The sequence below is a fragment of the Netta rufina genome (assembly GCF_964035555.1).
Source record: "Netta rufina genome assembly, chromosome: 1".
In the NCBI taxonomy this organism is placed as follows: domain Eukaryota; kingdom Metazoa; phylum Chordata; class Aves; order Anseriformes; family Anatidae; genus Netta; species Netta rufina.
The window spans coordinates 32,260,301-32,279,733 of NC_140123.1; the positions used below are offsets into that span (position 1 = coordinate 32,260,301).

At 40.7% G+C, this 19,433-nt stretch overlaps 1 protein-coding gene across 1 annotated transcript in view; it reads right to left on the reverse strand.

Annotated features, from left to right (window-relative positions):
* Nucleotides 1-19,433, reverse strand: part of NAA16 (N-alpha-acetyltransferase 16, NatA auxiliary subunit) — a 65,328-nt gene that overhangs the window by 12,287 nt on the left and 33,608 nt on the right. The window lies entirely within an intron of this gene.

A 19,433-nucleotide genomic window follows, 5' to 3' on the forward strand; every position in this document is an offset into this window, starting at 1 on the left:
CTTTCCAAGGCTACTTTTGATCATTAGTTATAACTGGTGATACTACAGGAAGCAGGTGTAATCTTCAGCAGCTTACAGTGGAAAGTAATCAAGTATATTTGATTACTATCCTTCAGAAGTTATATTTTTGATTATTATTTTTTTTTAATTAAGGTATTTGTTTTCAAGTATCCGAATTGAGACAACTGAAACAAGTTGCTTTGGAAAAGACTGGGCATGATGAAGACACAATGAAGATACAGAGGAGACTTTTTCTTTTTTCTACTACCAAAAAATTTATTTACTTATTTTGTTGTTAAGAAGGCATTGTGGCCTAGCACACGGAGTACATCCTTTTATATACAATCTATACATTGATTAAGGCTAACATTTTCTGAATTCATGACTTGTCAACTGTATCATTGCCCCTTCTATGGCTGAAGACTCAAAATTCACTGATACAGTTCTGGGCTCACACTACCGAAGTTTGACATTTACAATATACACAAATGTTAGTACCTGTGCTTCTCATGGCAGTGATCTATTCCAATACCAGGTTCATGTCTTACAAGTGCCATAAATTACTTTTTAAGCATTTTATAAAACTTTCAACCTGGTTTATAGTTACACTGTAAATGTGCCTGCCATATCTAACAAAGAATCAGACTCTTATGGAAACAAAAGTAGTACCAGAGAGAAACGTGACCGGTGTATATATATCCAAAATGCTAAATGGTCCTGAAAAATGAGATCACCTGGCTGTAAGCACAGCAGAATAATAGCTACATTAACCAATCTGGTGAAACCTGGAGATTGTAGAAACCTCCTCCAGGCCACGTCCACCTGCTCCATGGGCTGCAGTGTGGAGATCTGCTCCATGTGGGACCCATGGGCTGCAGGGGGACAGCCTGCTCCACCAGGGGCCTCTCCACAGGCTGCAGGGGAACTGCTGCTGCCTGCCTGGAGCACCTCCTGCCCTCCTGCTGCACTGACCTTGGGGTCTGCAGGGCTGCTTCTCACTCCTCTCTTCCAGCTGCTGTTGCCCAGCATTTTTTTCCCCCCTTTCTTCCATCTGCTCTCCCAGAGGCCCAACCAACATCGCTCCCTGGCTCAGCTCTGGCCAGCGGTGGGTGAGCTGCCTGGAGCTGGCTCTGACCTGACACGGGGCAGCTGCTGGGCTCTGCTCACAGAGGCCACCCCTGTAGCACCCTGCTACCAAAACCTTGCCATGTAAACCCAACACAGTTTTAGAAAAACAAAGTTTTCAATTTGAAGGGTACTACTACATCAGTGCAATTGGTAAGAAATAGCAGGTGTTTGTTTCAAAGAGCAGAGAAGGTGACACACTCAAGTCATATGCAGCCAGTGTAAATGCCTCAAAAATGTAATAAAATGTATAAACAGATATGCACATTTTGAAAAGCTCTGGGCAAATCTCATGAGAAAATTTCTAGTAGCAAGAATCTCATCAAATATCATCAAACATTACTAGACTTCAAATAATTACCAAATGCTAAAGGAATGCTAGGAAGTCACAAATGAACAAAGGCAAATAAATGCATTAAATCGTTCTCCGGTCTCAGACATCTATTTGCTTAAAGAAACCTTCAGCACCCTCAGAAAATCTTCAAAGATTGCTTTCTCTAAGATGAATTTAAATGCTGAAGCAAGCATCTGATTCAGGCAGCAGGCTGGCAGCGTATGTGCAATGGGAAGTGTTATTTCCCTGACGTTCTTCACAACTTCAAGGTCTTCCCAAACTCATCATTAGTCACGTGGTTGTTAATAAAACTCAAACTCATCTGAGATCAGCCAGCTTTGCTAGACTGCAGGTGAACTGTGTGTAAAGGGAGAAGATCCCTCCTTTTCCATCAGAGAGAACCCAAGTTTTCCACTACTGCAAGGACACCGGGAGTAGAGCTTCCCAACTGCACAAGGACCATGTTTCCACCCAAAAGAAGGGTCCCACCACCTCCACGGCACACGGCTGGGCTCTGCCTTGAGTTAGGGCCAGCAGCTTCTTTGAATGATACATTTGGAAAACACTGCCAGCAGTCAGCAGAAGTAACGACTACAAAAATGTGAAACGGGTGATTAGAACATTGCAGATATTGACAAAAATAGAAATAATCTTTGCTTTTCATGACCCACTCACAGAATCCTTTTCTTCCTTTTTATGCTTATGCTGTTTTACTTCAGTCTCTCGCTAGCAATTTAGGGTAACAATTTCTCGTTCACGTGCCACTTCACGAAACAAATTGTCTAGAAATGTGAACCACAATTTGTACGCCCATATTAACAGCAATTTAAGTAGTAAAACACGTCTCTTGGATTTACTACCAATTATCGTTATGCTAGAGCCACCATTGTCATCTTAAAGACATTAGTATTTCACTATTTTGAAGCAAAACATCATTCTTCATGAAGATTATGTTAAAACTTCTAAAAAAAAATTATCAAATCGAAGCATCTGAAGCTCAGATTACACTGTAAGAGATGAAATCATCTTCTATTCCAAAGCCATCTTTGGAATAAAAAAAACTTTGGTTGCAAGAAAAAGGATTAGTAACATCCAGGAATCAGATCCACCTTGGTATTACTGAGCATTTTTCAAATAGCAGTCTGAGAGGTCAAACAGTAACTGTACTCCAGCACAAGTATCACACTTCCAAATGGACTTTGCCTTGATTACAGATGCAGTAGTTACACAGGATTTCTGAGCTTCAGCTTACAAATTAAGTCAACCTTAGCCCCTCCTGAGGAAGGGGATGCATTGCTGCCAAACTTCTCTTCCCCCTTAAAATACAGGATTAATTTCATACAAACTTCCCCAATAGCAATAAAGCACTTCTGCTTTCGCAAAAAGATGTCTACTGCAAAATGGTCAGTGAAAGAGGGAAAAGAGGAGGTAGATACGCGTTGAATGCCCAGCTGTGGAATTGTTTGTTATCTACAGGATGGTCTTCTGTGCCTGAAATGAGCTTGGCTGTTTCCAAAGACAGATGTTCTTAATTCTGGAACCCCACAGTTTGGCTCTCATATCAACCAGTGGCATTGTCTTATGACTCAAAACCTCAGCACGGGTGGTCTCTGCCACCATGGAGGTTGCTTTTCTCAGCTGGTTCTGAGGATCTGCAGGGGAAGGATGCTGCATCAACCTGCACAGGTGGTATTTCTGCATCCTGCATTTGCTTTTAAGGTGAGAGGATGCATGCAGGAAAGAAAGAGCACGTGCTCGTGTTCTGTCAAAGAAAGACTGTTATCTGTCCTGGAAACTTGGAATTGAACCACCTTTCCTCTTAATACAAAGGTCTCCACAACATTTCCTGAAGAAAACTTGTTTCTTACAGGTAACATGGTGACAACAGTGGCCCTGCACGTAACAGAAACTGATCCTGAACCTCCACAGGACTTTGCTATCAACAGAGCAAACATCTCTTGAATCAGATCGCTACTTATTCAACAAAACAACTCTTACAGATGTCGAAATGCAATCTTAATAGCAGAAGCATGCCTTGAAGGTGAGTAAAGAAAATCCCTTGTTTTCATCCCAAAGTACAGGTGAATTTTGGAAGTATTTCCCATTACCAGCACTAGTAGCACTTGAAAAGTTCTCTGGTTTTCTGAGTATGAATATCTCCTATTCAAAAGAGTGGAGTGTGAGTTTGTGACACCGCGTTTTCAGCAGAGCAGAAGAGGTGTTTGCTAGACATGGTATGAATCCTGGTATCTACGTGAGAAACTGAAAAATAGGAGCACACTTTAAAAAAAAAAAAAAAAAAAAGTATCTGGAAACCATTTGCAACTTGTTTAGCCACAGAGTACCCAAGGGAAACTACTACAGTGCAAGACTTCAAAACAGACCTCGCCACCTGGAGAAGATGGGATACCTAAAGACCAAGTAGCAAGCTGTACTCACAGCCATAGCCCTGGCAAGGCATTTTCCATGGCCCAGAGGAAAACGATGTTGACATTAATAGATAAAGAACATGTGGCCGAATTTTTAGCATCATCTTCCACAAGACAGAAACAAGTATCCAGTGTGTACCCTGAAACCAATACTCTAAATTCCTTGTGGGAAATGGAGAAACAATAAAAACGGTCTGTAGGACTATATCAAAGCTCGCAGTCTTCACTACAGCGAGATGTTATCTAAGGGAGAGACACAAAAGTGTTCCCAATATGCCAGCAGACCCTGAAAAATATTTCAGAACTTAGTACCACAGACGTTAAGACAGAAAAGCAGAAAGCAGCTGCTGGCCCATATTTCTGGAGAATGCTTTTGATGACGACACTTTGAACAGGCCTTGTGGTGGCCCACAAATAAGACCAGAACTAAACCACCCCTTGCTTGAGCTGTCCCCATTGTCAGTCCCTCTTTGGGATGGTGGTAATTATTTACATGTGCACACAAAACTAAAAGCTGAAAACCGGGGGGCTGAACCCACAAAATAGCGATGGGGAATACTAGAGAGATTGGTTTCTAGCTTTTCTTTAGATGCTATGCTGTCTGTAGCATTTTAAACAGAACCTTTATTAGAAAGAGGCTCCTGGGTTCAGAGACAGTAAGGGCTCTGTCCATGAAGTTTGCAACCTGGAGTCTCACCTCTACAAATGTGGAGACCTAAATCTGAACAATCGGGCCCCCAAAATATTTAAGAATTGATGGATTTCAAGGTAACAGAGGCACACTTCTGAGGATCTAACGTACCTAGCACAGCCCTGTCACGTGAGCCATATATTTCCACCCCAGAGACCCTGAACATACCTTCCTGGACAGACACACTGAGGGAAGGAAGTTTCAAATACAGAAGCTACCAACCAACTCTAAAAGAAAAAAAAGCTCACAAATTCAATTAACCAAACCAGGAAGAAAAAAAAAAAAAAAGGCAGCTACACACCAGAGAAAGGGTTTGACTGAAGGCTAACAAAGACAAGAAGAATCTTCATCCACAGCCAAGAAGTGACTGGCAGGAGCTGAGATGTGCTTTTCATTGAGGCAGCGAGGAACAGAGCATGCCAGACACGAGCCAGCTGGCACACTCGCACCGTACAAAAGGTCTGAGTTCAGGCTCTTCCGACACATCCACACAGGAAGGTGTATTTAGGTAGCCACCTGAATAAGAAATCCCATTTCCTACGGCTTTATACTTTACATTTAACTAAAAGAGCATCAAAGATGGAAACATTTATAAGCTCACAGACCCAAAAAACCTCCTCAGCACAGCTTACACTGCTTGGTTTTATTTCTTTAGAAGAAAATGTTATAAAAAATTATGACACTCCACGTTTATCATTCTAAAAAGAAAGGCAGGGGTTATGCAAATAAACAAGGATTTCCAATTTTTTTCCAGCTGCCTACACACTAACTTCCAACAAACTTCCTTACGCTCTCACTTGGAAAGTTTCTGTTCCACACCTTGTTGTAAGATTGATCAGATCTACCCTACCAGATGAGGTATGAACCACAGAGTAAGTCCATAAACATGGACTACTTAAAGAAATTACTCCAATTATGAAAGGCTTTTCAGCCTCCCACGTGTAGGACCTCCACACGTAACATGTTAGTGCATGACTAACATTTGAAGGAAATAAAAATCACAATCAATTAAAAATGATTTCTCTACACCATCAAAGTAAAAAACAGGAAAACACAGGAAAAGCAGTCTTAACACAAATCTATTGTACTAGTTAACACATTTCTTTAATTTTCTTATTTATCTTGGACCTATACTAATTCAAAGTTTGTAAAGCTGTTTACAGAAACAGTTTCATATCAAACCCAGTGAAAATGTTGGTTTTAAACTAACAGCAATTCAAATGGAGATGTGTCTTGGTTGGGTAAATTGAATCAGTCAAGCCATCAATACTCCCTTCTGCTTCCCTAGGGAAAGCATTGTTAAATGCGTATGTTCGCACACAGAGAGGGCAAAAAAGAAAAAAGTATCTTTAACTGGCATAAAAATATATATGTACAAAGGAAATTCCACATTTCCTTTAAGTCAACTTAAATATTAACAGACAAGGGAAAAAAAGTTTTAATTCAGATCTGCTTCTTCATCTTGTTTGCCTATCAGCTGCACAAGAACTTGCACTCTGCTTTCAGTGGAAACCTACCTACTCTGCAGCCATCATCACAGAAACTGTACATACGCCTTTCCAGACAGCTTGCAAATGGACATCGTGACCCAGCTTCCATAAAAATTCATTTACCTTTCTAGCAAGCAAATCCCAAAGTGTCACGTTTAGTCACTAACTTAAGCATTTCTCACTGTGGGGTGGGTGAGCAGACACCATACTCGGGCATTTCACCAGTTTATTAGGACTAGCCAGCCACACAGCATTAACTCTGCAGTACTCCATTTAAAGCAAAAACAAAACAAGCAAAGTCAAAACAAAACAGAAGAAACAACACAGGCTGAAGCCCTGGAAAATTAAATGTTCCTTGTTTCCTATCCATGTAAGAAATCAGTTCTGTGTTTTGTATGTGGTAGAGAAGTAGCCTTCCCTATTTGTTTAGAGTTGATCTACACTGTAAGGAAATTTAAGAACTTTTTTGTATGTTTTCATAGAAAAAAATATATATACACAAGAGCTTTATTGGCTTTTAGATTTTTCTTTGTTACAACTAAAATCTTCTATTAATAACTTATAAGCACTTCTAAATACAAAACATACCAAGTAAGGTGTCAGATACATGTAGAATTTCAACTTTGCTAAAAATAAAGCATGGTAAGAGTTCCTCTTTGCCCTGGATTAGGGTTGGATTTGTGCCTTACAACGCGCATCGTGGCTGAGACACTGCATGGTATCTCCTTAAGCAGTTGCAAACGCAGTATGTTTGGGAATAACATTTGCACACATGGCTTGATAACACCAAGTCCTATTCTGCACAACTTCTGAAAACACTGTTAGCTTGTTGCATAAGCAAAGATTTCTGTTGCTGTCCACTGCAGCTAGCACTGATATCAGCTAATCCTGAAACAAAAAATCAAAACAAAAAAAAACAAGTGCTACTTTTTTCTAGTATCAATACCTTCACTGTAAATACAGTTGATTTGAAATAGCAGAACAAAGACACTGAAGAAAGTTTCCTCCACTGATAATTACAAACTAAAGCTCATTTAGATAAAAGCCTAACTTGTAACATGGTGGTCTCCATGCATTTTGCACACCTGCTCTGCTGAAACAGCATTATTTCTTTTATAGGGCATGCCACTTCCAAGGAAAATAAATTGGAAGATTTATAGTATAATTAGTACTCCATAAACGCTGCAGTTGCTTTGTAATTTTGACTGAACCACACAACATTTCTAGTTATCTAAGACAGCCTTAACCAGATTTTTTTTTTTTTTTTTTTAATCTTATCTTGAAGGCCTGCACTGGAAACACTACCCCATATACAACAGGTTTTACACTTACAAGTTAGCCCTGCAGGAGAGAACTGTAAGCTACAGGAAAGCTACAGGAAAGCTGCTGGGTACACCAGCTTTGTGGAGAGCACACTACTCAAGCAGAATGGCAAACAAGTCAGAGGAAGAACACTGCTCATGGAAGAATTAACCACTGCTTTGAAAGGTCTAGCACGTGTGAGTTCACACATTGCAAATACAAGTGCACAAGCTCCTTTGGAGCTGTGGAACAACAGCTAGAACTACAAGATCAGTCTCACATGAAAGAAAAATTTACAGTAAGATGACTACGAATACAACAGTGAGCCATGAATTGTAAGTGCTTCATATGTAAGAAACTAAATATTAAAAGAAATTATAGAATGGTTGGGTTGGAAGGGACCTTAAAGATCATCTAACTCCAACCCCCCTGCCATGGGCAAGGACACCTCCCTCTAGACCAGGTTGCTCAAAGCCCTGTTGAGCTTGGCATTGAACACTTCCAGGGATGGGGCATCCACAGCTTCTCTGGGCAGCCTGTGCCAGGGCCTCACCACACTCGCAGGAGGGAGAGTGACCATCCAGCCAATTCCTTACCCACTGAGTGGTCCTGCCATCAAATCCTTGAAGTTATTTTAAAAGTAACAGTCCTTGAATCCCTTTAATAAGCTGTCACAGCACCTGCACAACGGCAGTGATGCTTGTTCAGACACCATTTGGGATAGAAAAACATGGGACTCAGCCAGACTTGGAAATGAGTTCTTAACTTACATATGGCTGGGAAATGTTTGTAATGACAATCGTTTTTATTAAAATCAGCATCTTTTCAATAATAAATTGTTAATTATTTACTTTTTTCAAATTCAACCAAAGATCTAGCTACTATCAGTATACTAAGCAGTTTGTCTTGCCTTGAAAACTGATGGCAACTTCAAAGAAAGTGTAGATTGGCAATAGCTGCAACAAACGTACTGCCTATACTTAATCTGCAGAATACTTCAAAGTATGAACACATGTTTTTAGCTGTACTATCTTGTACATGAACTGATTTGACTGATTTTGGTAGCAGCTCTCTGCACAGGCTGTCATTTTTCTCAAATTGAAAGCAAACATTTAGCCATTTATCAAGCCGTCAGTAAGTTACACAATTTAGAAAACTTCAGTGCGGGAACCCAGAGCTCAGCAGGACAGCAAAACTACAGTCAGAACAGGATTACTGTCCCGAGGAAGATTCCTCCACAGTGGTCGAGCTGTAAGATGTACAACACATACACGCTCACAAAACTAAAACAGGAACTCAGGGACTGCATGAAAGGCTATTAAGGAGTTGATTCTTGCATTATTTTTCCTGATTCTATGCTTCCAAGTACTGATCTTTCATTGTATTTTCCCTGCTTAAGCAGGGGGGTTAGAACTAGATCTTTGAGGTCCCTTCCAACCGAAACCATCCTATGATTTTCCAAAGCTACACAAATGTAACACGCCAGTCCAATACTGAAAGCTACATGTAATTTAGAGAGACTGTCCATTCATCTGCTATTTCTAAGTGCTAAAACAGAGAGCTCATAAAAAGCCATGTTACTTAAACGTATTAGACATGCTTCATCTAGGAATTAGTCTAAAAGGAAAAGTATACTATAAACAGAATATTATTTCTCCCCAGACGTACTGTTACAGATGTGAAGGAAACTTACAAAACAGACTCATACAGTTGTATAATCATGGACTGGAAAGCTTTGCTAAGAGCACTTCATATGGAAGACTGAGGAGCAGAAGTTCACCCATCTTTTTAATTTACTCAACTTCACTCCAAATTAATCTGCCCTGAAGAGCAAACCACAAAGACCTAGTAAGTTAAAACGACTGCCGTATTTTTTTGATACAATGAGAATAGCAAGGAATAAAAGCCAACACCGTCAGCCAGAGATGACTGGGTGGCTCAGAGTTATTGCCCTAACAGTAGCAACTTGTCTGAATTACACTAGAGGCAGCAGGTTGTAAGGTATCAAGGAGCTGATCTGAAGTGACAGAAACACAGCTATCAAGTACCATGATGTATTTGGTTGTGCATTCCTCCTGAAAAGCATTTGCCTCATTTAATGCACACCAGGGAGCGAATAATATCCCACCAGGTGGGATAATGTTGTATGAAGGTAGTGGCACGCACAAAACAGGTATTTATGTCCATTTTCATGCTGCCTAGAACCAGATTTTCTAATGTGCTGGGCATTCCACATCAATTGAGATCAATGAACGCTTCTGAAGATAAACATCTCTGGAACCTGAACTCCTGGATCAATGCCTGCAAAAGTTAGTCCTGACATTTCACTGTTTTAGATGAGCAAAATGGGGATAATGCTTCCCCTCTTTATTGCGTTGTGTGAAGATTAACAACTTGGGAGATGTGACATAAGCTACAGCATGTGAGAAAACCGCCAAAAGATCTGGACAGTATATGAAAACTTTCAGAAAATTAGTATTCTTAGGTCTATGTAGCACTTAACTTTCTACTTCTTGTGGACCTTTAAGTAGGTATTTGGGGCAGTTATTCACAACATAGATCACTCAGGGTAAAAGAAACTCAGTGATAAAATAGTTCATAGATAAAATAGTTCATTGCTACACTTGTCAGTCAACTCTTATCTTACATATCAACTCTGGGACCCAAATTACCAAACACCAACATGTTTGAAACTATCCATGCTTGTGTCGTGGTTCCGCTCGAGTGGGCAGCCGAGCTCCACCACAGCCGCTCTCTCACTCCCCCTCCTCAAAGAGGAATGGGGAGAAAATATGTGAAAAGGGCTCAAGGATTGAGATAAGGACGAGAAAATCACGCAATAATTATTGTAACGGGCAAAACAGACTCGGCATAAGGAGATAGTAAGATTTATTGCCTACAACTAACAAGCGAGAGAAGTGAGAAAACAAAGAAAAAAAACCAAAAGCACCTTCCCCCCCCATCCACCCTCTTCCACCTCCTCCCCCCGAGCGGCGCAGGGGAACGGGGAATGGGGGTTATGGTCAGTCTACAGCACTTCTTCTCTGCCGCTCCTTCTCGGTCACTCTCGTCCCCTGTGCTGTGGGGTCCCACCCACGGGATGCAGTCCTTGATGAACTGATCTGACGTGGGCTTCCCACAGGCAGCAGCTCTTCCAGAACTGCTCCAGATATGGGTCCGTACCACGGGGTCCATCCCTCAGGAGAAAACTGCTCCAACCTGGCTCCCCTACGGGCAGCAGCTCCTGCCAGGTCACCTGCTCCTGCGTGGTCTCCTCTCCACGGGCTACAGGTCCGGCCCAGAATCTGCTCCGGCAGGGGTCTTCCACAGGCGGCAGCCTCCGTCGGTGCAGGGCCACCTGCTCCACCGTGGTCTCCTCCACGGGCTGCAGCGTGGAACCCTGCTCCACCGTGGCACTCCATGGGCTGCAGGGGGACATCCTGCTTCACCATGGTCCTCACCACAGGCCGCAGGGGACTTCTGCTCCGGCGCCTGGAGCACCTCTCCCCCTCCTTCTACACTGACCTTGGCGCAAGGCTGTTCCTCGCTCCTCTCACTCTCCCGGCTGCTGTGTGGCGCAGCGTTTTTTCCCTGTCTTAAATATGCTCTCACAGAGGCGAAAAACAACATCGCTTATTGGCTCGGATCTGGAAAACAATGGGGCCCTTCCCAAACATGGGGCAGCTTCTAGATCTTTCTCACAGAAACCACCCCTATGGCTCCCTGCTACCAAAACCTTGCCACGTAAACCCACTACAGCTTGCTACTGAGTGGAAGCATGCTACCCTGGCAGTACCTGAAACAGTTCACTTTCCTTCTTCCTTTGCTTACTGTAAAATTTCCTTACTTTATATATACTTATATAGCAGGAACACCACCGTTTGCTATGAACGCATCAAATGTTAACCAGATCCTGAACAAGTCCAGTTACCAGATTTCCTCTCCTGGAGTTTTATGCCAGAGACACTAATTTCTCTAAACTAAACTGACAGAGTCAGCATACATAAAAGACTGAGCTCTTTGGTTGATCTTGCAGAGTTGTTAGTTCCAGTTTCTCTACATTTTAAGATGAAACATTTTTCGCTTTCTTACATAAGCCACCAATAAATCACAGAGGGCATCTAACTTTGAAAATGGTTTTAATTTGCTTTAAATTCCTTTAGCTTTTTATATCAAGGAGGGAAAACGTCATCTGTCTTGCAAGGGGTAAAGAAAGGTCTTCACTGGAGACAGCCTACCTTCCTGCGTAGAGTCTTATACTTTTATTTTTTTGAGACTGTTGCTTCTGATGTTTCTTCCAGACAAGCATTTTCTCTCATCCAGTATTTCCTCACAGTCTCCTTGTTTAAAGTTACCCAGAAAAAGGGCACATGTGCACTAATGTCGACCTTCAATGGAATCAACGCACCTGCAACACAATCGATGCAAACCTTGATGTTGACTAATCGAAGATCTTCACTCTTGGGACTTTTATCTCATGGATATAGAAATCAATGTCTATGGGGAACTAAAGAGTATTTCTGAGTATTGCTCCAGTACAAAGAGAATGATTGTTGTGGGTTTGGGCAGTGGGTGCTAGCATTTCAAAATCTCTTGTGAGGAATAGTAACAAATAAAGCTGTTCATAGTTCTTTGTAACCCATCCGGAGGGCAATTTACAGAATGTGAGAACTGCTACATCCCATGACTTGCACACACACCGGGTTATTAGCTTCCAGCAGAACCATTCCGTCAAGAGCTGCAGCTACATTCACCACAACCAGTAACTTTCTGTGAACAGCAGAACTCATAATTATGCAGTGGCACCGCTAAACACAAATTTTTGCTTCTCGAGTGTGCCAACGAGAAACTAGAGCTTTTTCCTCGACAGAACACACACACTGTGCCAGCTGTCTATGTTTTACTCAGGTACTCAGATATCAACGTTATAGATGTACTTGAAGTAGCCAAATATATTTGTTGTTTAAAAACCAAAAGCCTGATAGAAGCACGTTGAATAAGACTCCACACCAAATAGCAGGCTTCTGAGATTAGAGACCTACCATTTTTAGAAAACTTGAAAATTGGCCACTGTGCTGGTAATTTCTTTTTAAAACACTGCAGAAATTTAAGCACCAGGCAAAACAAACAAACAAAAATACTAAAACTGCTTCTGGCATAAAACAAGGAGCTTAGTAATTGGGCAGTAAATGTGTTATATCAAAGAAAAGGCCAAGATATCTATATCAAATGATTTTGTACATACACCTATTGTTGTACTGAAACATTTTCCTAGTAAATGCTCTGTGCATATAAAAGCATTCACTTCAGAACGTCTCACTCACATAGCAGTGCTTTAGATGGTTATTCTAAAAGGCTCCACAAATCATGGAAATGAAACTTGATGCCATTTCAGAAACATGAGCCATAGGTAAAAATTCCATGATGCTCATGTTTAAAGCCATGTTTTGTTTATGCATTTCAAAGTGGCAGTGGAAAACAGAATATCTTGTTAGAGGAAAAAGCACAAAACCACAAGTTTCATTATGGAGGATGGCATTCTGTCTGCCATGCATAAAACTGACTTTTTTTCTAGTTAGTCACCTACAATCCCTAGTCACTTTTAACCATGCACTAAGTATTAAAGACAAATTCACGTTGAAATGCAAATTACCTCCACAATGTATTTATGAATTGATGATGCAGAAATTTAGCATTTTGTGGCAACCTCAAGAAAACCAAGTGAATAGGCAATCTCCAGAAGCACATCTTTGCAGTGATACTCTTCTAAAGTAGAAGTATTTTTTCTAGGAATGATTACAGTTCTTCAAAACACACTAACTACACTGGCCCCGCTACAGAGAAGCGCCTCCCTCATAGCATGTGAATTTTTTTAAATCATGTAGTGGGATGGCTAACGTTTATTTTCACATCTTCAATCCACCCGTCTGTTAGAGACTGCCACTGCAGAAACGATTCTGTTGCACAGATGCTTATAGCAGAACAGCACAATGCATTCAGAAAACCAAAAATGAGTGCAAATTGAAAGCTGCTGCTGGTACCCCAAACATCTGAGTTGTTCCTTCAGCAAAAGTGCCAACTGAAGGACAAGGGAGGTATGGACAACTTTGTGAGTCAGGGCGCTTGCACAACCCATTTCGAACTGCTTGATGCACTCATGAATCAAATCCCTCAGTAGCATCATCTGCTAGAGTCACACCAATTCCGCGCTTGAAATTTTCACTGTCAGCATACAGAGTATACAGGGACTGTGATCTTTTGTTGTAGGTTTTATACAAATTAGAACTCCAGGATTCAGATGTCAGACCATGGGGCTAATGTTACCACCTCTCAAAGGACAGGCTGTTTTAGGGTAAATAGCTATTTTCTTTTTAAGTGTATGCCATTGCATACTGTACTGTAAAATATTGCATAGTGTAAGTGTATGCCATCGTCACTGCAGAACAGGAAGGCAACACGTGCTTGGGATAGCAAGTAAGAGCAATAGCCTTTGAAGACTGAAGTACAAATTTCTGTAGCACAGCACCTCCTTTAACTGCTGAAAGCCTGGCATATTGGAGTTGTCAAGCATTAAAGAAAGTTGCTCCACTGAGCACCTCAACGGTTGCTGTGTGTTAACACATGAAGCCAATGGTAGCACAGCACTCACTGCTCCCCCCATAGCATTGTGCCAACCATCCCTGCTGTATAACGTTATACACAGCAGGTCTGCCAGACCAAATTGTCTCCATCTGCACGCAATTCAAGGTGAGCGTGAGCTATCTGACCCGCAAAATAAACCCAGACGGTTCAGGCTTTGCTAGAGTGTTATTGACATCTCTCCTCCCACTTTTCCTTCACCAACACGGTGAGGGCAAATTCAGTATCAGTGAACATCGACATCAACAGCTCGGCTAAGTGACTGATGATTTCTAAGCAGCACAATAAAATCTTGAGATAGGTCTCTCTTCATTGGAAAGAACAAGCAGATCACTGACAAAACACCAAATGCACAACTGTTACATTAGCTGTTAGAATTTGCACTTTGGAACATCACAAAAATAAAGAAAGTTGCCATATACACCACTCTGAGGGCTCCAAAATCCAGCACAATGGATGGAGGACTGTATGCAAACAATGCTTAGATCCCTCTCCATCTAGACAGCATCCTCAGCCTAAACCCATTGCACTCCTAACAAACAACCTATTCTTTTGGAAAGTGGCTACCCTGAAGCAGCAATTACAGGTGCTCAGCTTCAGGTGGTGAACGGTGATGTCCTCACATTTAACCTAATATGAATGCAAATCTCCAGCTATTCACCTCTGTTTGAAGTGAATCCATTTCTACAAAGCAGTTTCTGGGCAAGTACCTATCTTTCCCCCTTTGTGAACGGTCTGAGAAGGGAAAAGCAAGAAATTATAGGAACTGACTGGGGGCTTTGCTACCAAAAAGGTGTAAAACAACAAAAATCCCAAAGCACAGTACCTACTCTCACAGAACTATAAAGGCTAGAAGGGATCTCTGCAGCCTGCTGAGTCCAAGCTCTCCCTTTCCAGAAGCAGGTCAGCTGAAGCAGGTTGCTCAGGGCCACATCCAGTCATGTTCTGTCAGTCACCAAGGACGAGGAAGGTCTCTGCCACCTCTCTCAACCTGTTCCCACCTTTGACAAGTGCCACGTACTGGTGAGCCCAGAGCTAGAGCCAGCACCCCAGATGTGTCCCACCATGGGGCTGAGAAGATGGACTCCCTCCACCTCACCTCCTGGTGGGGCTTTTCCTCAGGTAGCCCCACATGCTATCTAAGGCCTTCTTTGGCTTCCTTTGTCACAAGGGCATACTGATGGCTTGTGTCCCTTTTGCTGTGTTTCTGAACCACCCCCATCAGCTGCTTTCCAGCTGGTGAGCCCCTGGCCCATATTGGCACATGGACTTATTTCACCTCGGGTACAGGACCTGGCGTTTCCCTTTGTTGAACTTCACGAGATCGCTTTCTGCACGTTTCTCCAGCCCTCTGAATGAATGGCAACACAAGCAGCAGCCAGTTCTCCCAGGTATCTAGATAACTGTTCCAGTGGAAACCCTTTCAAGTGGAGCTGAACAGTTTTATGTACACTGACCTAAAACCAAATGCCTGAATCCAGAACTTAATTTCATTCTTTGACTGTTGAAACTGCATTGCATTTGGAAGACGAAGACCAACCACAGACTGGAAGTTTTATAAGTGTGGACATTCACAATCACACCTGCCTAAAAACAATTCACCAGTGTGGGCAGGTGGGGAGGGACAAGAAAAGAGCTGTGAAAAACAATGTCAGTTACCTTTATTGCAGGACAAGCACACAAGAACTATACTTTGATTTAATCAAATACTTAGCAAAAGATTACCTGAATAAAGGAATGCAATATATGCTTTACTATAACTTGTGCAAAGGTAATTTTTTTGCTTGTTTGTTTTTTGTATTCCTGGAAACGTTAAGGTAGCAAAAAGAGTAACATTTAACTCCGTGCCTCCAGGATCCTTTGTTTAGACACAGCTTGTTGATCCCCGATCAGACTGTAGCATTTCCAACAGCAGTTCAAACAAGAAATTAAATTAAATATCTGAATGAGGACAAAACTATGAGGCATTAGCCTAAGTTGAACATATCTGCACTGCATCCTTATCAGTCTTTCTGAAAAGACAACTGAATAGCAAAACCATAAAAAATAATCTAGATTTTTCTTATTGCCGCTCTATGATAGTGAAACATTTTTAAAGTATTTGCATTTATTGACTCAAATGCATTAGAAAGCATTTCATTCATCTCCACATAGAGATTAAGTCAACAGAGAGTCAGTGAGAAGCCAGAAACTACATGAAAAGAAAAGTCCAAACTACTTTGTTTAGTTAGACTGAAATTTGACTGCATCTCCAATTTCCACCAAAGCAAAGAACTTAAAGCTAAATCCCCAACACTGTCACAGTCTGCTCAAAAAGAGAACAAAATCCTGTAATACGATAAAATAAGATAAAAAAGAAAAAAAAAAAAAGTGCCAGCAAGCTGAGAAAGCTACAGCTGGAGAAAAAGGAAAACTTAAAATTATTAGTTAGCTTTGCCAATTTCCTCCAATCACACTGACATTACTATTATCTATTGTCCACTGAAAGCTATAAAGTTACCACTTTATAAATCTTCTGTAAGTGATCTCTGGACAATTTACAAGTGTAAGTATGAAAATTAATGTTTCTAAATCTTAGTATGCAAATCAAATGATCTTGATTTAGACACATAAAGCATGATCCTAAAATACTCTTAAGCCATGTACATACTTACCCTATTGATTTTTTTTTTTTTTAATTGAGTTATATGGTCAAGATTCCAGTGTCATCAAGAAGCAGATTTCAAAGTCCCTAAGAGTTGGAAAGGAAAAATCAAAGGCAGCAACTTACCATCCCTTGAGATAAAAAATATCTCAGCCTAAATTTTCTACATGGGTCTCACGTACTTCTCTTACACCAAATCTTTGAAATAGTGTGACCTATACCATTGCAATGACTAAGGCTATACAATTGGCAGTAACCTGAGTTGCCTCCTCACTTTCCTGGTATAAATGGTAGTATGGTTATCTTAGCTGGCATTAAGCATACAAAGACCTGGTGGCTTTGTCAATTTAAACCAGTTCAAGTCTGAGTTGCTGTGATCCCTCCATCTTGATTCAACATCTCTGGCATACTACTTCTGAACTCATTTGCAGTATTCACAGTATTCCATGAAGCGAGTGATAAGATCCAGAAAAATGATCCGGCTGAAGACTGATGGAAGGGATTTGATTGCAGATGGATTAACCCTAAAGCAGCTCAGCGAGCAGCTGCATGAGAGTTTGTGCTGAGGTGAAAAGAAGAGAAATTGAATGACAGAAGGGGAAGTCTAGCAAGCAGCTGTGAAATGACGTTTATTATTCAGATATGGTTGTTAACAACCATGAAGGTATGCAAGGTACCATTACTTCACAAAGAAAATACAGCTTGACTATGCTTCTTCCATCTTTAATATCTTGTATCTAACATCTTAATATCTTATAGTAATATATCTATAATTTTTAATTTTAAGATAAATGGCAAATGAAGTCAAGAACCCTTTACTACACACAGACACCAAGATTTTACATTTCTGAAGCATATGAACTGGGACACATTTTTGATGTGTGCCAAATTCGATGCAAGTTTCCATGTTGGAACAAAGTGTCATGACAGCCCACCCCACCTCGATCCCTCAGAAAGAAAACAAAAACAAACAAAAAAAAAGCTAAACAATTTTTCCTTCTTTTAAAGAAATTGTTCTGTATAGAACAGAATAAGGCCTGGCTTTCTATGCATTTTAACCTGCATCCTCCAGGCTGCCTTCCACACTACATCCCTTAAATTGTTACAGCTTGAAGAAAGAGCAGCTTTTAGCACCTGTGCTTTGAGCAATCTGCTGAGCGCTAACTCAAGACTTAGTTCTTAACCTCATACTACCCACTCTTCCAACAGAGTAAGCATCCTCGAATTGGACACGCTTCTAGCCTCTAGTGTTTGGTGAACTTGTAAATTAAAAATTACTCTAGTGGATTTTATTACACATTTATTGAGCAATTTACCTTTAACTCTTTAATTACTTAAAGGATTTTTGATCAAGTCAATACTAATATACCAAAACATTGCTCGCTGATCAGACAATCATCATAAAAGAACAGTTGAAATCTAGTTCTCTAAATTGATAAAAAAACAATTTTTCCCACTTTATTTCTGTGGTTTCTTCCACAACTGCCCCAAGTACAGCAAATCTGTCTTAGATCTCTATCACAACCATGTCATCTCTGTTGGAATCTAAAGCATATCTTCCAACCTGTAACATCACTATTTGGAGTCCAAGCAGAGTAAGTACTGAATAGTTTCTAAAACCTCCCTGATTAGGCTTCACGTTGAGCCTGACAAATCCTACAGATTTGCAGCTCAGTGTAGCTGAAGGTAGATTTCACCCCAAACTGAAGCTGTTTCACCCTAATCTACTAACCAGAGCTAGCAGAACATAATGTTTTGAAATCAAGATATACCAGTAGTTTTAATGTAAAAACATTTAGTGTTAAGTACCAGCTTATAGCAATTAGATACCAAACAGTTTTCTCAACAGCTTAGCAAACATTTACTTTCCACATGATGTCTTTTTTCCTCTAATCCCCTCCAAACAGAAGGACACAGACATCAGTATTTTTCCTCTAGAACTGACTATAATTACATTTTAGTCTCCTCACTCAGATATCAAACTCCAAAATGTTAGCTCCAAAACTTAACTCCAAAATGTTAAAAGATACTTACTGAGAAACCTAATCCTCATCTTGGTTGAGCAAATGAAGTTACATTTTCCCCATTATTCTTCTATATTCTTGCAGGCACTGAATTAAGCAATTTACATTTCCCTTTCTCCCACGTAACATTATAGCACTTAATTTTGCCTGAGTTAAGTATATACAAATAGAAAGCTTCTATTAGTATAAGTATTACTTATTTTACCTTTTCCCTGAAAGCATGCTTTAAGAAAGATCCTGGACACCCCTGGAGTTCTAGAAAAAAAAAGCTTTCTAGGCTTAAATACCAACTCTTTGATAAAATCCTCATATCTATACCATTTCAGAATGCAACTGCAGTTGACTACACTGAATTAAAACTGCTTCCAAGAGTCAAAAGGGGGAACTGTTCGTGTTCATCCCCAACACTTGCAGGAAATGTATTCATTTCCTAGATATTTTCTAACAGGCACAACATAATCCAGACTACAATTCATTCGGTTTTCAGTCAAAACATAACAGTATTTGTGTTAGAAGGTAGCATTAAGCACCAACTTAGAGAAGGCAGATACAAAGGTACATTTTCCTTGAAGGTGCAGCATGGTTTCCAACTTGTCACACTTTTCTTTCCCCTAGTCACTAAATTTCAGAATTGCTAAAACTGTCAGAGGCAAAAATTAGTCAGACAAAAAAAAGAGATTCCTATTGTGTTATGGTTACATGAACCATAGTGAACTAAGTGAAATGCAAACAGACCCCTTTTGGGGAAGAGAAGG